This window comes from Bombina bombina, chromosome 1 (genome assembly GCF_027579735.1).
Source record: "Bombina bombina isolate aBomBom1 chromosome 1, aBomBom1.pri, whole genome shotgun sequence".
Classification (NCBI taxonomy): Eukaryota; Metazoa; Chordata; class Amphibia; order Anura; family Bombinatoridae; genus Bombina; species Bombina bombina.
This window is the reverse complement of record NC_069499.1, coordinates 958,482,609-958,501,110: the sequence shown is the minus strand read 5'-3', so window position 1 is coordinate 958,501,110 and position 18,502 is coordinate 958,482,609. Positions and strand designations below refer to the sequence as shown.

The window sequence follows — 18,502 nt, the reverse complement described above, 5'->3', positions numbered from 1 at the left end:
CTACTCTTTCATTGGTGAGATGAGCATTTTTAAGAAATATACTTTGAAATAGTTTGAATCTAGATTATTTGCTGTATAACAGAACAATCTTTTTTCAAGATCTTGCTGAAGAACTGTTTCTGGAATTACCCTGAATCTAATATTGTTTCTACTGGAACATTCTTCGAGGTCAGCTAATTTATTCTCAAGCTTTACTATTTAATCAGCTAAATTCTGGGAGTAGGAGACAAAATAAGTGTGGTCAACTACCAAATATTCTTGCTTCCTTTCAAGCACATTAATTGCGCTCACCTATAGATGTTGTATCATACTTGAGTTCTGCAAAGGATCTGCATTTTCTGAAGAGAGAATCATGATGGCTGCCTAGTAAATTATTAGTGGTGTCTAGTAATTTAGAATTATCTCCTTCTGCACCTTCAGGGAACACTGAGACATTTGTATGTGGTGTCTGGTTAGATATTGGAGAACATTGTGAATCTGACGCCTCCTCCTCTGAGGCTACTGTGTCTCTCTGTTGAGAGAACTGGAAATGATCTTTCCCTGTGTGCTAGAAAAGGTATTTTTGTTTCTTTTTAGCAAGTTGAGACATGTTGTAAAGCTGACAAGGTTGAAGATAGTACTTTATTAGAATCAGGGGAGTATTAGGAGGCTGGTCCACTATACCAGGAGAAGGTTCGGAGCAATAACAGATATTATATATTATGACATGACACTCTCATCCTCATATTATGTCCTTACCCACACAGACGCATCCCTTAGCAGGAAAAAAACAAAAGAAAAAGGCCTCTCCCTGAGGGATATACCCACACGGGGCAACAAAAGGCAAAGGAACTGTGGAGCTAACTAACTAGGAGCGATAAATGGGGCAGGAGGAGGGAATGGACCTTAGTACCAATAGCAGGCTTGGCTTAATTAGGAGACGTTAAACTTTATATTGTCAGGTGTCAGGGCTACACCTATCAAAGCCAAGTAGTCAGCAGATGTGGTATATTCTCCAAATGGGAATACATTACTGCAGCAGCATACTAAGGCAAGACAAAGCCTACTTATTTATGAACATTCCACCTGGCATGAACATTGCAAGACTGACAAGACAGAATTGCACATTGGACACGAATATCTTTTGATCATCTGGCTTTAAAGGGACATTAAACCCAAAAAAATGTTTTCATGATTCAGATAGAGAATACAATTTTAAACAACATTCCAATTTACTTTTATTATCTAATTTGCTTTATTCTTTAGATATCCTTTGTTGAAGTAACAGCAACACACGTGGGTGAGCCAAGACCATGAGGCATCTATGTGCAGCCACCAATCAGCAGCTGCTGAGCCTATCTATATATGCTTTTCAGCAAAGGATATCAAGAGAATAAAGCAAATTAGATAATATAAGTAAATTAGAAAGTTGTTTAAAATTGCCCGCTCTTTCTAATTCGTGAATTTGGGTTTCATGTCCCTTTAAAGGGACAGTAAACTCAAAAAAATTATTTCACGATTCAGATAGATAATACAATTCTAAACAACTTTCTAATTTACTTCTATTATCTAATTTGCTTCATTCTCTTGATATTCTTTCCTGAAAAGCATATCTAGATAAGCTCAGTAGCTAATGATTGTTGGCTGCACATAGATGCCTCTTGTGATTGGCTGACACATGTGCATTCCTATTTCTTTAACAAAGGATATATAAAGAATGAAGCAAATTAGATTAAAGAAGTAAATTGGAATGTTGTTTAAAATTGTATTCTCTGTCTGAATCATGAAATAATTTTTTAGGTTTAATATCCCTTTAAGTGTTATTGCATTGTTTTTATTATGCATAAGTTGATTATGCAATTCTGTTGCAAGTAATAGTAATTTAAAGAGAAATAAAAACAAGATAACCTTATCCACTGTGAAATAACGATACACGACCACTAGATCAGATGCTTCACAGGGGAACTAGAGTCTTTGGTCTAGATTACAAGTGGCGCATCAAATCTTTTTTTCACGATGGCCAAAACTCTGCTAGCATTAAGCTTTTTGCGCTTGTCGAGTTGCGCTCATTTTACAAGTTCCAAAAAACCATATTGTGCACTAGCGTGAACCCGAAAAGAGAAAAAATCCTGACAAGTTTTCACATGCACATGCATGTATTCCCCCATAGAAATCAATGGAGACAAAAAAGGCTAAATAAAAACCCCACTATTCGCGCAAACTACATCACATTTTCGCATTCCCCATAGAAATCAATGGAGAGAAAAAAGTGGGGGGGGAAAAAACACCCTACCATAAGCCCTAGCCTAATAACCCCTAAACTGCCACCCCCACAACGCAAACTATCTAAACTATTAACCACTAAACCTCAATCCCCCCACAACGCAAACAATCTAAATAAACTATTAACCCCTAAACTGCCATCCCCCACAAAGCAAACTGTCTAAATAAACTATTAACCCCTAAACTGCAATCCCTCCACAACGCAAACTGTCTAAATAAACTATTAACCCCTAAACTGCAATCCCTCCACAACGCAAATGATCTAAATAAACTATTAACCTCTAAACCTCCATCCCCCACAACGCAAATAATCTAAATAAACTATTAACCCCTAAACCACCATCCCCCACAACACAAAGTAATAAACTAACATCTAAACCCCCTAACCTAACACCCCCTAACTTAACCCAAATCAAAATACCCATAAATTTACAAAAAAAAATCTTATCTTAAAAAAAAACTTACCTGTAAAATTAAATAAAAGCCTAATCTTACCTTTAAAAATAAAAAAAACTAACATTACAAAAAATAAAAAAAACTATCATTACAGAAAATAAAAAAAAGTCTAAGATTACAGAAAATGGAAAATAAATTACTAAAAAAAAAACAAAATTGTAATCCTATTCTAATACTCCCAAAAAAAAAAAAAAAAAAAAAGCCCTATTCTAAAACTAAACTACCAATAGCCCTTTTGAAGGGCATTGACCTAAAGCAATCAACTCTTTTTTTAAAAAAACACTAACTCCTCTAACATTACACCCCCACCCCACCACAATAAAAAATAAACGTTACTAAAAAATACTAAATTACAAATTGCCCTGAAAAGAGCATTTGCATGGGCATTGCATAATAAAAAAAAAACTATGCAAAAGCATTTCTTGACCAGCCAAGGACACTCCCAAATTGACTTCATTTTCTTACTATCCTTTATTAAAGTGCATGTCAAGCACTAACTATGTATATTGTAATGAACACTGCCCTGCAATATGGTCATTTCCTGAGCCTACTTGGGTATGCTCTTCAATAAAGGATGCAAAGAAAATAATGTAAATTTGATAATAGTAGTAATTTGTGTTTGAAACCATTTGCTTTATCCAAATCATCAAAGTTTAATTTTAACATTTATGTCCGTTTAAAAAAAACATACAAGATTGCTCTTGTAACCGAATTAGAAAAAAAAATATTTTTTCAGAAATAGCAACTAGACCCAAAGGCAAAAAATAGGGATTAACTGGAGGATACAAAAGATTCACTCAGATATTTTGTCCCCCACACAAATGTAATTACTAGAACATACAGACACATTCAGTTGCATTTAAGGACCACTCAATGCAGTAGAACAAGTGCATAATAAAAAGACAATGCAATAACACCTTTTATTTTTCTCTCATTTTCTGTCCCCCTGTATCATGTGACAGACATCAGCCAATCACTGACTAGTATATGTATACCCTGTGAGCTTGTGCACATGCCAGTAGGATCTTGATCTCCAGAAAGTGTGAATATAAAAAGACTGTGCAAAATTTGATAATGGAAGTAAATTGGAAAGAGTCTTAAAATTGCTGCTCTATCTGAATCAAAAAAGTTTATTTTGACTTGAGTGTCCCTTTAATTAACTGTCACACTTGGCACACCTAGTCACTGCCTTATACACTATGCCATTCAGCCAATACACACAGAAGCACATATGCATACTAACACACAGAAGCACATATACATACTAACACACAGAAGCACATATACATACTAACACACAGAAGCACATATACATACTAACACACAGAAGCACATATGCATACTAACACACAGAAGCACATATACATACTAACACACAGAAGCACATATGCATACTAACACACAGAAGTACATATACATACTAACACACAGAAGCACATATGCATACTAACACACAGAAGCACATATACATACTAACACACAGAAGCACATATGCATACTAACACACAGAAGCACATATACATATTAACACACAGAAGCACATATGCATACTAACACACAGAAGCACATATACATACTAACACACAGAAGCACATATACATACTAACACAGAAGCACATATACATACTAACACACAGAAGCACATATGCATACTAACACACAGAAGCACATATACATACTAACACACAGAAGCACATATGCATACTAACACACAGAAGCACATATACATACTAACACACAGAAGCACATATACATACTAACACACAGAAGCACATATACATACTAACACACAGAAGCACATATACATACTAACACACAGAAGCACATATGCATACTAACACACAGAAGCACATATGCATACTAACACACAGAAGCACATATACATACTAACACACAGAAGCACATATACATACTAACACACAGAAGCACATATGCATACTAACACACAGAAGCACATATACATACTAACACACAGAAGCACATATACATACTAACACAGAGAAGCACATATACATACTAACACACAGAAGCACATATACATACTAACACACAGAAGCACATATGCATACTAACACACAGAAGCACATATACATACTAACACACAGAAGCACATATGCATACTAACACACAGAAGCACATATACATACTAACACACAGAAGCAAATATACATACTAACACACAGAAGCAAATATACATACTAACACACAGAAGCACATATGCATACTAACACACAGAAGCACATATACATACTAACACACAGAAGCACATATACATACTAACACACAGAAGCACATATACATACTAACACACAGAAGCACATATACATACTAACACACAGAAGCACATATACATACTAACACACAGAAGCACATATACATACTAACACACAGAAGCACATATACATACTAACACAGAAGCACATATACATACTAACACAGAGAAGCACATATGCATACTAACACACAGAAGCACATATGCATACTAACACACAGAAGCACATATGCATACTAACACAGAAGCACATATACATACTAACACACAGAAGCACATATGCATACTAACACACAGAAGCACATATGCATACTAACACACAGAAGCACATATACATACTAACACACAGAAGCACATATGCATACTAACACACAGAAGCACATATGCATACTAACACACAGAAGCACATATACATACTAACACACAGAAGCACATATGCATACTAACACACAGAAGCACATATACATACTAACACACAGAAGCACATATGCATACTAACACACAGAAGCACATATACATACTAACACACAGAAGCAAATATACATACTAACACACAGAAGCAAATATACATACTAACACACAGAAGCACATATGCATACTAACACACAGAAGCACATATACATACTAACACACAGAAGCACATATACATACTAACACAGAAGCACATATACATACTAACACAGAGAAGCACATATGCATACTAACACACAGAAGCACATATGCATACTAACACACAGAAGCACATATGCATACTAACACAGAAGCACATATACATACTAACACACAGAAGCACATATGCATACTAACACACAGAAGCACATATGCATACTAACACACAGAAGCACATATACATACTAACACACAGAAGCACATATGCATACTAACACACAGAAGCACATATACATACTAACACACAGAAGCACATATACATACTAACACACAGAAGCACATATGCATACTAACACACAGAAGCACATATACATACTAACACACAGAAGCACATATGCATACTGACACACAGAAGCACATATACATACAGGGAGTGCAGAATTATTAGGCAAGTTGTATTTTTGAGGATTAATTTTATTATTGAACAACAACCATGTTCTCAATGAACCCAAAAAACTCATTAATATCAAAGCTGAATAGTTTTGGAAGTAGTTTTTAGTTTGTTTTTAGTTATAGCTATTTTAGGGGGATATCTGTGTGTGCAGGTGACTATTACTGTGCATAATTATTAGGCAACTTAACAAAAAACAAATATATACCCATTTCAATTATTTATTTTTACCAGTGAAACCAATATAACATCTCAACATTCACAAATATACATTTCTGACATTCAAAAACAAAACAAAAACAAATCAGTGACCAATATAGCCACCTTTCTTTGCAAGGACACTCAAAAGCCTGCCATCCATGGATTCTGTCAGTGTTTTGATCTGTTCACCATCAACATTGCGTGCAGCAGCAACCACAGCCTCCCAGACACTGTTCAGAGAGGTGTACTGTTTTCCCTCCTTGTAAATCTCACATTTGATGATGGACCACAGGTTCTCAATGGGGTTCAGATCAGGTGAACAAGGAGGCCATGTCATTAGATTTTCTTCTTTTATACCCTTTCTTGCCAGCCACGCTGTGGAGTACTTGGACGCGTGTGATGGAGCATTGTCCTGCATGAAAATCATGTTTTTCTTGAAGGATGCAGACTTCTTCCTGTACCACTGCTTGAAGAAGGTGTCTTCCAGAAACTGGCAGTAGGACTGGGAGTTGAGCTTGACTCCATCCTCAACCCGAAAAGGCCCCACAAGCTCATCTTTGATGATACCAGCCCAAACCAGTACTCCACCTCCACCTTGCTGGCGTCTGAGTCGGACTGGAGCTCTCTGCCCTTTACCAATCCAGCCACGGGCCCATCCATCTGGCCCATCAAGACTCACTCTCATTTCATCAGTCCATAACACCTTAGAAAAATCAGTCTTGAGATATTTCTTGGCCCAGTCTTGACGTTTTTAGCTTGTGTGTCTTGTTCAGTGGTGGTCGTCTTTCAGCCTTTCTTACCTTGGCCATGTCTCTGAGTATTGCACACCTTGTGCTTTTGGGCACTCCAGTGATGTTGCAGCTCTGAAATATGGCCAAACTGGTGGCAAGAGGCATCTTGGCAGCTGCACGCTTGACTTTTCTCAGTTCATGGGCAGTTATTTTGCGCCTTGGTTTTTCCACACGCTTCTTGCGACCCTGTTGACTATTTTGAATGAAACGCTTGATTGTTCGATGATCACGCTTCAGAAGCTTTGCAATTTTAAGAGTGCTGCATCCCTCTGCAAGATATCTCACTATTTTTGACTTTTCTGAGCCTGTCAAGTCCTTCTTTTGACCCATTTTGCCAAAGGAAAGGAAGTTGCCTAATAATTATGCACACCTGATATAGGGTGTTGATGTCATTAGACCACACCCCTTCTCATTACAGAGATGCACATCACCTAATATGCTTAATTGGTAGTAGGCTTTCGAGCCTACACAGCTTGGAGTAAGACAACATGCATAAAGAGGATGATGTGGTCAAAATACTCATTTGCCTAATAATTCTGCACTCCCTGTACTAACACACAGAAGCACATATGCATACTGACAAACAGAAGCACATATACATACTAACACACAGAAGCACATATACATACTAACACACAGAAGCACATATGCATACTGACAAACAGAAGCACATATACATACTAACACACAGAAGCACATATACATACTAACACAGAGAAGCACATATACATACTAACACACAGAAGCACATATGCATACTAACACACAGAAGCACATATGCATACTGACACACAGAAGCACATATGCATACTGACACACAGAAGCACATATGCATACTAACACACAGAAGCACATATACATACTAACACACAGAAGCACATATACATACTAACACACAGAAGCACATATGCATACTAACACACAGAAGCACATATACATACTAACACACAGAAGCACATATGCATACTAACACACAGAAGCACATATGCATACTAACACACAGAAGCACATATACATACTAACACACAGAATCACATATGCATACTAACACACAGAAGCACATATACATACTAACACACAGAAACACATATGCATACTGACACACAGAAGCACATATGCATACTAACACACAGAAGCACAAATGCATACTAACACACAGAAGCACATATGCATACTAACACACAGAAGCACATATACATACTAACACACAGAAGCACATATACATACTAACACACAGAAGCACATATACATACTAACACACAGAAACACATATGCATACTGACACACAGAAGCACATATACATACTAACACACAGAAGCACATATGCATACTGACACACAGAAGCACATATACATACTAACACACAGAAGCACATATGCTTACTGACACACAGAAGCACATATGCATACTAACACACAGAAGCACATATACATACTAACACACAGAGGCACATATGCATACTAACACACAGAAGCACATATGCATACTGACACACAGAAGCACATATACATACTAACACACAGAATCACATATGCATACTAACACACAGAAGCACATATACATACTAACACACAGAAACACATATGCATACTGACACACAGAAGCACATATGCATACTAACACACAGAAGCACAAATGCATACTAACACACAGAAGCACATATGCATACTAACACACAGAAGCACATATACATACTAACACACAGAAGCACATATACATACTAACACACAGAAGCACATATACATACTAACACACAGAAACACATATGCATACTGACACACAGAAGCACATATACATACTAACACACAGAAGCACATATGCATACTGACACACAGAAGCACATATACATACTAACACACAGAAGCACATATGCTTACTGACACACAGAAGCACATATGCATACTAACACACAGAAGCACATATACATACTAACACACAGAGGCACATATGCATACTAACACACAGAAGCACATATGCATACTGACACACAGAAGCACATATACATACTAACACACAGAAGCACATATACATACTAACACAGAGAAGCACATATGCATACTATTACACAGAAGTACATATACATACTAACACACAGAAGCACATATGCATACTGACACACAGAAGCACATATACATACTAGCACACAGAAGCACATATACATACTAACACACAGAAGCACATATACATACTAACACACAGAAGCACATATGCATACTAACACACAGAAGCACATATACATACTAACACACAGAAGCACATATACATACTAACACACAGAAGCACATATGCATACTAACACACAGAAGCACATATGCATACTAACACACAGAAGCACATATACATACTAACACACAGAAGCACATATGCATACTTACAGACAGAAGCACATATACATACTAACACACAGAAGCACATATACATACTAACACACAGAAGCACATATACATACTAACACACAGAAGCACATATACATATTAACACACAGAAGCACATATGCATACTAACACATAGAAGCACATATGCATACTAACACACAGAAGCACATATGCATACTAACACACAGAAGCACATATGCATACTAACACACAGAAGCACATATACATACTAACACAGAGAAGCACATATGCATACTAACACACAGAAGCACATATGCATACTAACACACAGAAGCACATATGCATACTAACACACAGAAGCACATATGCATACTAACACACAGAAGCACATATACATACTAACACAGAGAAGCACATATACATACTAACACACAGAAGCACATATACATACTAACACACAGAAGCACATATGCATACTAACACACAGAAGCACATATACATACTAACACACAGAAGCACATATACATACTAACACACAGAAGCACATATGCATACTAACACACAGAAGCACATATGCATACTAACACACAGAAGCACATATACATACTAACACACAGAAGCACATATACATATTATTACACAGAAGCACATATACATACTAACACACAGAAGCACATATACATACTAACACACAGAAGCACATATGCATACTAACACACAGAAGCACATATACATACTAACACACAGAAGCACATATAAATACTAACACACAGAAGCACATATACATACTAACACACAGAAGCACATATGCATACTAACACACAGAAGCACATATACATACTAACACACAGAAGCACATATGCATACTAACACACAGAAGCACATATACATATTAACACACAGAAGCACATATGCATACTAACACACAGAAGCACATATACATATTAACACACAGAAGCACATATGCATACTAACACACAGAAGCACATATACATACTAACACACAGAAGCACATATGCATACTAACACACAGAAGCACATATGCATACTAACACACAGAAGCACATATACATACTAACACACAGAAGCACATATGCATACTAACACACAGAAGCACATATACATACTAACACACAGAAGCACATATACATACTAACACACAGAAGCACATATACATACTAACACACAGAATCACATATACATACTAACACACAGAAGCACATATGCATACTAACACACAAATGCACATATGCATACTAACACACAGAAGCACATATACATACTAACACACAAATGCACATATGCATACTGACACACAGAAGCACATATGCATACTGACACACAGAAGCACATATACATACTAACACACAGAAGCACATATATGCATACTAACACACAGAAGCACATATGCATACTAACACACAGAAGCACATATGCATACTAACACACAGAAGCACATATACATACTAACACACAGAAGCACATATGCATACTAACACACAGAAGCACATATACATACTAACACACAGAAGCACATATACATATTATTACACAGAAGCACATATACATACTAACACACAGAAGCACATATACATACTAACACACAGAAGCACATATGCATACTAACACACAGAAGCACATATACATACTAACACACAGAAGCACATATAAATACTAACACACAGAAGCACATATACATACTAACACACAGAAGCACATATGCATACTAACACACAGAAGCACATATACATACTAACACACAGAAGCACATATGCATACTAACACACAGAAGCACATATACATATTAACACACAGAAGCACATATGCATACTAACACACAGAAGCACATATACATACTAACACACAGAAGCACATATGCATACTAACACACAGAAGCACATATGCATACTAACACACAGAAGCACATATACATACTAACACACAGAAGCACATATGCATACTAGCACACAGAAGCACATATACATACTAACACACAGAAGCACATATACATACTAACACACAGAAGCACATATACATACTAACACACAGAATCACATATACATACTAACACACAGAAGCACATATGCATACTAACACACAAATGCACATATGCATACTAACACACAGAAGCACATATACATACTAACACACAAATGCACATATGCATACTGACACACAGAAGCACATATGCATACTGACACACAGAAGCACATATACATACTAACACACAGAAGCACATATATGCATACTAACACACAGAAGCACATATGCATACTAACACACAGAAGCACATATACATACTAACACACAGAAGCACATATACATACTAACACACAGAAGCACATATGCATACTAACACACAGAAGCACATATACATACTAACACACAGAAGCACATATGCATACTAACACACAGAAGCATATATACATACTAACACACAGAAGCACATATGCATACTAACACACAGAAGCACATATACATACTAACACACAGAAGCACATATACATACTAACACACAGAAGCACATATGCATACTAACACACAGAAGCACATATACATACTAACACACAGAAGCACATATGCATACTAACACACAGAAGCACATATGCATACTAACACACAGAGAGAAACTGGCACAAAAAGCAGGCAGACTCAATGACACATGACAGGCACACTCAATGGCATATAGCAAGTTTGCATTGATGTAAAAAGCAGACACTAAAACAGATGCACTGGCACACAACCAGGCAAACCTATTGATATATACAACACACTCAACTGCATTTAGTAAATACACATTGGTACCCAAATTTAGGACAAAGACACTGGCACACAAAACAGGAAATCTACTGAGATATAACAGACACACAGGAAATTACTGACATATAGAACTCGGGGGGGGGGGGGGGCATACAGTCCTATACACATATAAAAGTACACAAACACATAGGAAGAAAGAGGACACTCTCACTGGCCCACACTTTAGACACGTAGGCACACATACAAAGAGCTCACTAGCCTATATTGACATTTTTAGTATATTGTGATACTTACATTGGATCTAGGAAGTTTACTATGAAATCTTTCAAGCTTATGGTGAAATCGCACAAAACACAATAAAGCAATGTGTGAGCTCAAAAAGAATTACTGAATGGTAACTGCTCACAAACCAATTACTGTGGTGAGACGATCTTAGTTCTAACTAAAGAAAAGTGCTGTTAGCATCAAAATCTACCATAATTTACAAATGGGTTCCTTCCTCTCTTGATTTATACTTCAGTGTAAGGGATGATTATTTTTTAACATATTTTCTAACTTAAAGGGACACTGAACCCAAATTTTTTCTTTTGTAATTCAGAAAGAGCATGCAATTTTAAGCAACTTTCTAATTTACTCCTATTATCAATTTTTCTTCGTTCTCTTGCTATCATTATTTGAAAAAGAAGGCATCTAAGCTTTTTCTTGGTTTCAGTACTCTGGACAGCACTTTTTTTATTGGTGGATGAATTTATCCACCAATCAGCAAGGACAACCCAGGTTGTTCACCAAAAATGGGCCGGCATCTAAACTTACATTCTTGCATTTCAAATAAAGATACCAAGAGAATGAAGAAAATTTGATAATAGGAGAAAATTTTAAATTTGCTTAAAATTTCATGCTCAATCTGAATCACAAAATAATTTTTTTTTGGGTACAGTGTCCCTTTAAGGCTCAATAATTTTAAGAATGAGACAACCTAAAACATCTATAAATTGCATATTTTTATTAGTAAATATCAGTGTTAACAATTTCTTTGTTTACAAAAAACTTTACTCAATCTTTTGTTTGTAAAGTCTTATCAAAATTAAAGTTGTAATTGAGGTGTCATTAGATAGGATAATACTGATTTCTTGTATTTCTTGTATGTTGTGACACAACCTTTATTTGTCGACAAGAATTTGTATTTTACATATTTAGTTTTTCTTAGAAACTTGTACATAAGGGATGCTACACAGCTGGTCAAATCATCAATGGAGCCTACAGTATGATGCAAATTATTTTTATATTTATTCCTTTCACCACTGTTCTGACCATATCAACTTCCCTTGGACCCCCAGCATAGTATAACAACATACTTTGAAAGACAATGAGTATTAAAAAGAAACATTATAATTCTCCAAATACAGTACTAATATCTAAGTTTGCAAGCACTGATTGGTGTATACATACAAGCACTAGATTGCTTGTCAACCAATCCAGTGCATGGGTGCATACTTACCAATCAGCAACTATGTACATGCTCAGACTGGCACCTGAACTCTGAGTTAAAAAGGCTAAAACAGCCTTTTTTAACCATATATTGTATTTTGACTTGAAAGTCCATTTATTGCTTATAATAATATTGTGTACCTCAGTGTACTGCATTAACAGGATATGAAACCCAAAAATGGTCTTTTGTTTTACAGACAGAACATACCATTTTTAAAATTTTCCAATTTAAGTCTATTGTCAAATTTGCTTTGTTCCCATGTTGAAGAGATACCTAGGTAGGCATCTTCTGTAGCACTACATGACAGAAAATAGTGCAGCCATCTATTGTTTTTGCAAATGGATAACATTCTTCAAAACTGCTGCCATATAGTGCGCCAGAAATTGGCTGGCTCCTAAGCTTCTACATCCCTGATTTTCTACAAAAGATAACAAGAGAACGAAGACAATTTGATAATAGAAGTAAATTAGAAAGTTGTTAAAAATCACATGCTCTATCTGAATCACAAAAGAGAACTTTTGGGTTTCCCTTTAATGGAATATGAAATGACTTAATTCCACAGGAATTAACAAAAGGAAATATTCTATAACACTCTAAATGTGACTCACATGTTAAAGGACATAAATCCCAATAATTATTATACTTTTAAATATTACAATATAGAGACAGTTTTAATACATTTAAAACAACCACAGTGTTTGCATAAAGTAACTTTACAGTTAAACCCTTCACTACTCATTTAAATGAATGTATTTGTTGCACCTACTGCCACTAACTAAAAGGTTAACTCTGTTTCTTTAAATTTAATCTTCCATTACTTGAGCCCTTTTCTATACACTCCTGTGTCTTTGTTTTGCTTACCTATAACTGAGCAGAATAGGTTTGCATAGTGATGCACTGTCCAGCTTCACATTGTCTATCGTGTTAAAGAAGAACGTCAGTAGTAATGACAGAGAAATTGCATCTCTGTATCATTTCCTGGGTACTGTTCATGATATCTGTTGTTTAGTACGAGTTATTGCTTCCATATACAGGATCGTTATGTGTAGATAATTCTAATGCAGTCTTTCCAAAGTCAAGGCCTGAAAAAATCTCCCAGATGTCCCCTGTCATTAGCAAGGCTCAGAGCACGGTTTTGCAGAAAAACTATGTGGTGATTAAAGGACCAGTTTTAAAAAGAGGAAGCTGAGTGAACTAAAAAGGAACACAGACTTTTTTCAAGCTTGTAACCTGGAAACAGAAGTAGGTTAAACCACTTTACTGCTGACAGAAAATGTTCGTACAGCCATGAATTGTCAACACCAAGTTTTTTTTTGCTAATTTCATATTACCACCTATCTAATTAATCTGATACAAATAACATGTCAAAAATAAACTACTATTATTTAGTCAAAATACTATTTGCTTCTGTTATCAAATTTACTTAATTCTCTTGGTATTCTTTGTTGAAAAGCATTCCTAGATAGGCTCAGGAAGAGCACTGCACTACTGCAAGCTAGGTGGTGATTGGAGACTACACACATGACTCTTATCATTGGCTCACCAGATGTGTTCAGCTAGTTTCCTTAGCTGCTCTTAACCATACTTTAACTATGTATTTAACCCATTTGCAGGAGTTAAACTCACAGTGATATGCAAGTAGTAGTGCAGTAAGAAAATGCTTTAGCCCATTAGAGCAGTGCTTTCCAAACTGTGTGTCGGGACACACTAGTGTGTCGGCAGCAGTGTGTAGGTGTGTCCCTGCTTCAGCACAAATTTTTTTAAATGTAATTTTTGTAAAAGGGGGTCACCGATCATCTTAACCTATTGGCGCAGCTCAGTGTGAACTGAAACTATTCCAATTGGTGGCTTTGTCGGCACATTGGCTCCTGACTGCACGTGTAGTCTCCTTAATTGGCTCGTGACTGCATGTGTAGTCAGTGAGTGGGACAGCAGTGTGTTTGCAGTGTGGGCAGTAGTCAATCCGGCTCACCGAGCTCTGAGGGCGGCAGCTTAAACGCTGAGCTGAAGTCAGAAGTTAGTTGTTTTTTTTTGCAGCTAACTCCCAGTAGTGCATTGCTGTACCTGCTCTTGATATATGGATAGGAAGTGGAAGCTTAAAAATGCTTGATGATGAAATGCGTGTGTCTTTATCTAATATTCCACCAAATATTCAGAAAATGTGTTCATCCCATCAACCTCATACATCCCATTAAAATAGTAAGTAGTTATTGGTGTAGTTATTATAAACTTTTTTTTTAATTCTTGCACATACATACTATTACTTGTAAATACATTTAGTTATTATCTAATTTATATATGTGTCTGTATCTCTTAAAACAAGTTAGTTTAACCTCCGTTTTGCTAGTACAACTGATTTACTGTGTCACGAAATGATGTAGGTCTAAAAAGTGTGTCACCAAGATGAAAAGTTTGGAAAGCTCTGCATTAGAGTATTTACTTTTTTGCACTTTTATGTCCCTTTAATGTAATTCTCCCTTAAATAATTGCATATAAACATTTTATCCCATATAACTATATTATGTAAAGTCACATATATTTCTTCTCTTCTCTGACACTTCTCTTTCTACCCTTTTCTCCATATTTCACATTGAAGGCTCAATGCTAAAAGGATCGTCACAATATCGCTTTGTTATAAAGGTATCCGCACCGCAAAAAAGATTACAGGTAAAATATTCTAAAGAGATAAAATCGCTGTCTTGCCAAGAGGTGTTTTCCTACACTTCACTGTGGGATGTGAGGGTTCTCTGCCACTGGTGGAATGTTAATACAGTATTGCCATGTGCTGCAATGGTGTAAAGTTAAAGGGACAGTCTACTCCAGAATTCTTTCTGATTAAAAAGATAGATAATCCCTTTATTATCCATTCCCCAGCTTTGCATAACCAACACTGTTATATTAATATACTTTGTTACCTCTGTGATTGCCTTGTTTCTAAGACTCTGCAGACTGTCCCCTTATCTCAGTGCTTTTGACAGACATGCATTGTAGCCAATCAGTGCTGACTCTTAAATAACTCCACTGGAGTGAGCAAAATGTTATCTATATGACACACATGAACTAACAGTGTCTAACTGTCAAAATGCAGATAAGAGGCAGTTCAACGGCTTAGAAATTAGCATATGAGCCTACCTAGGCTTAGCTTTCCACAAAGAATATCAAGAGAGTAAAGCTAATTAGGATCATGTGACTGTTATTACCTTTAAATTGAATATCTCCAGCTTGTTTCATCAAGCTTAGCTTGTTAGATCAATGTAGCACTGCATGTGTGTAGTTCCCTAAGTGTGCTAGTTCATAAGTGTAGAGAGAGTTATAACAACGGAGTTAGACAAAGGAGTGGACAACAGAGATAAGTACTTTTCAAATTCAAATAATTAAATGCAAACATGCTACACTTTCTAATGTCTGCTTTAACCTTTTCCTCCCTTCTCCTTAAAGTCACAGCTCTTCCATTCACAAAGAGCACTCAGAACATTCATATTTCTCCTTCTCTTCTACCTTCCCCCCTCTACAACACACATGAACTTTATTCCTATCTCACATCCCTCAGCCAGCCATGCTTCACTGATCCTAAACTTAAACACTCACATAAGACACATTCTCATCTCCTTTCACTCACCATCTTTCTTATTCTTGCAGCTGGGGATGTCTCGCCTAACCCAGGTGCACGCTCGGTATGCAATAAGCTTACATCTATTCACAACCTATTTATTTCACGTTAACCTGTTAGCCCTCACTGAAACTTGGCTTTCCTCCTCTAACACAACTCCTGTAGCCTCTCTGTCCTATGGCGGCCTGCACTTCAGTCACACTCCCAGGCCTGGAGACAAACAAGGAGGAGGAGGAGGAATTCTCCTGTCTCCACACAGTACCTTTCACTGCATTCCTTCACCCCCCTCTCTTTCCTTCTCATCTTTTGAAGTTCACGCTATCCGCCTCTTCTCCCTTATAGCTCTTTGTGTTGCAGTTATCTATCGGCCCCCTGGCCCAGCATCACAATTTCTGGACCACTTTGAAGCCTGGCTTCTACATTTTCTCTCTTCTAATGTCCCTGCTCTCATCTTAGGGGACTTCAACATACCCCTTGATAAGCCTAACACGCCTGCTGCCTCTAAACTTCTATCCCTTACCACCTCTTTAGGCCTGTCCCAGTAGACAACATCTCCAACACACTGTGAAGGCAACTCCATAGACCTGGCCTTCACAAATCTCTGTGCTGTTTCCAACTCCCTTAACTTCCCCTTTCCTCTCTCTGACCACCATCTATTAACTTTCTCTCTTACTCTACCTGCTACATCTTTGCAAGCCCCCAAAAAACTGCTACCTCACAGGAATTTAAATGACTTGGATCTCACAGACTTTTCCACTCAAAAAGTCCTCTGCTCTCTGACATTTCATCCCTCTCTTGTCCAAACCTTGTGACTCTACAGTGTAATTCGGCACTAAAATCAACACTTGACAAAACTGCACCCTCCACTCTTTGACGTACATCAATCACTCAACGGCAACCGTGGCACACTAAACAGACCAGATATCTTCAGCGATGCTCACGGGCCGCTGAACGGCAGTGGAGGAAATCACGCACCTTTGCTGATTTCCAACATTATAAATTCACCCTTAAGTCCTACAACTCTGCGCTCAGCCTGGCCAAACAAGTCTATTTTTCCTCCCTTGTGTCATCTCACGCATCCAACCCCAGAAAACTGTTCTCAACCTTTAACTCCCTTCTACGTCCGCCTGCCCCTCCCCCCGCCCACTACCAATCTCACTGCTCAAATTATTGCTGATCACTTCAAAAATAAAATTGACACCATTAGAAAAGAGATCTGCACCTCGCACCCCGCAAACCCAGCGATCCTACCCACCCCTTCTATT

General features: G+C 37.1%; 1 protein-coding gene across 1 annotated transcript in view; it reads right to left on the bottom strand.

Annotated features, from left to right (window-relative positions):
- ZNF831 (zinc finger protein 831) overlaps window positions 1-14,734 on the bottom strand; it is a 303,222-nt gene extending 288,488 nt beyond the window's left edge. Inside the window, exon 1 of the mRNA XM_053716002.1 lies at window positions 14,489-14,734. The gene's annotated coding sequence lies outside the window, so the exon portion shown is untranslated. The remainder of the gene's footprint in view (window positions 1-14,488) is intronic.
- Window positions 14,735-18,502: the final 3,768 nt, after the last annotated feature.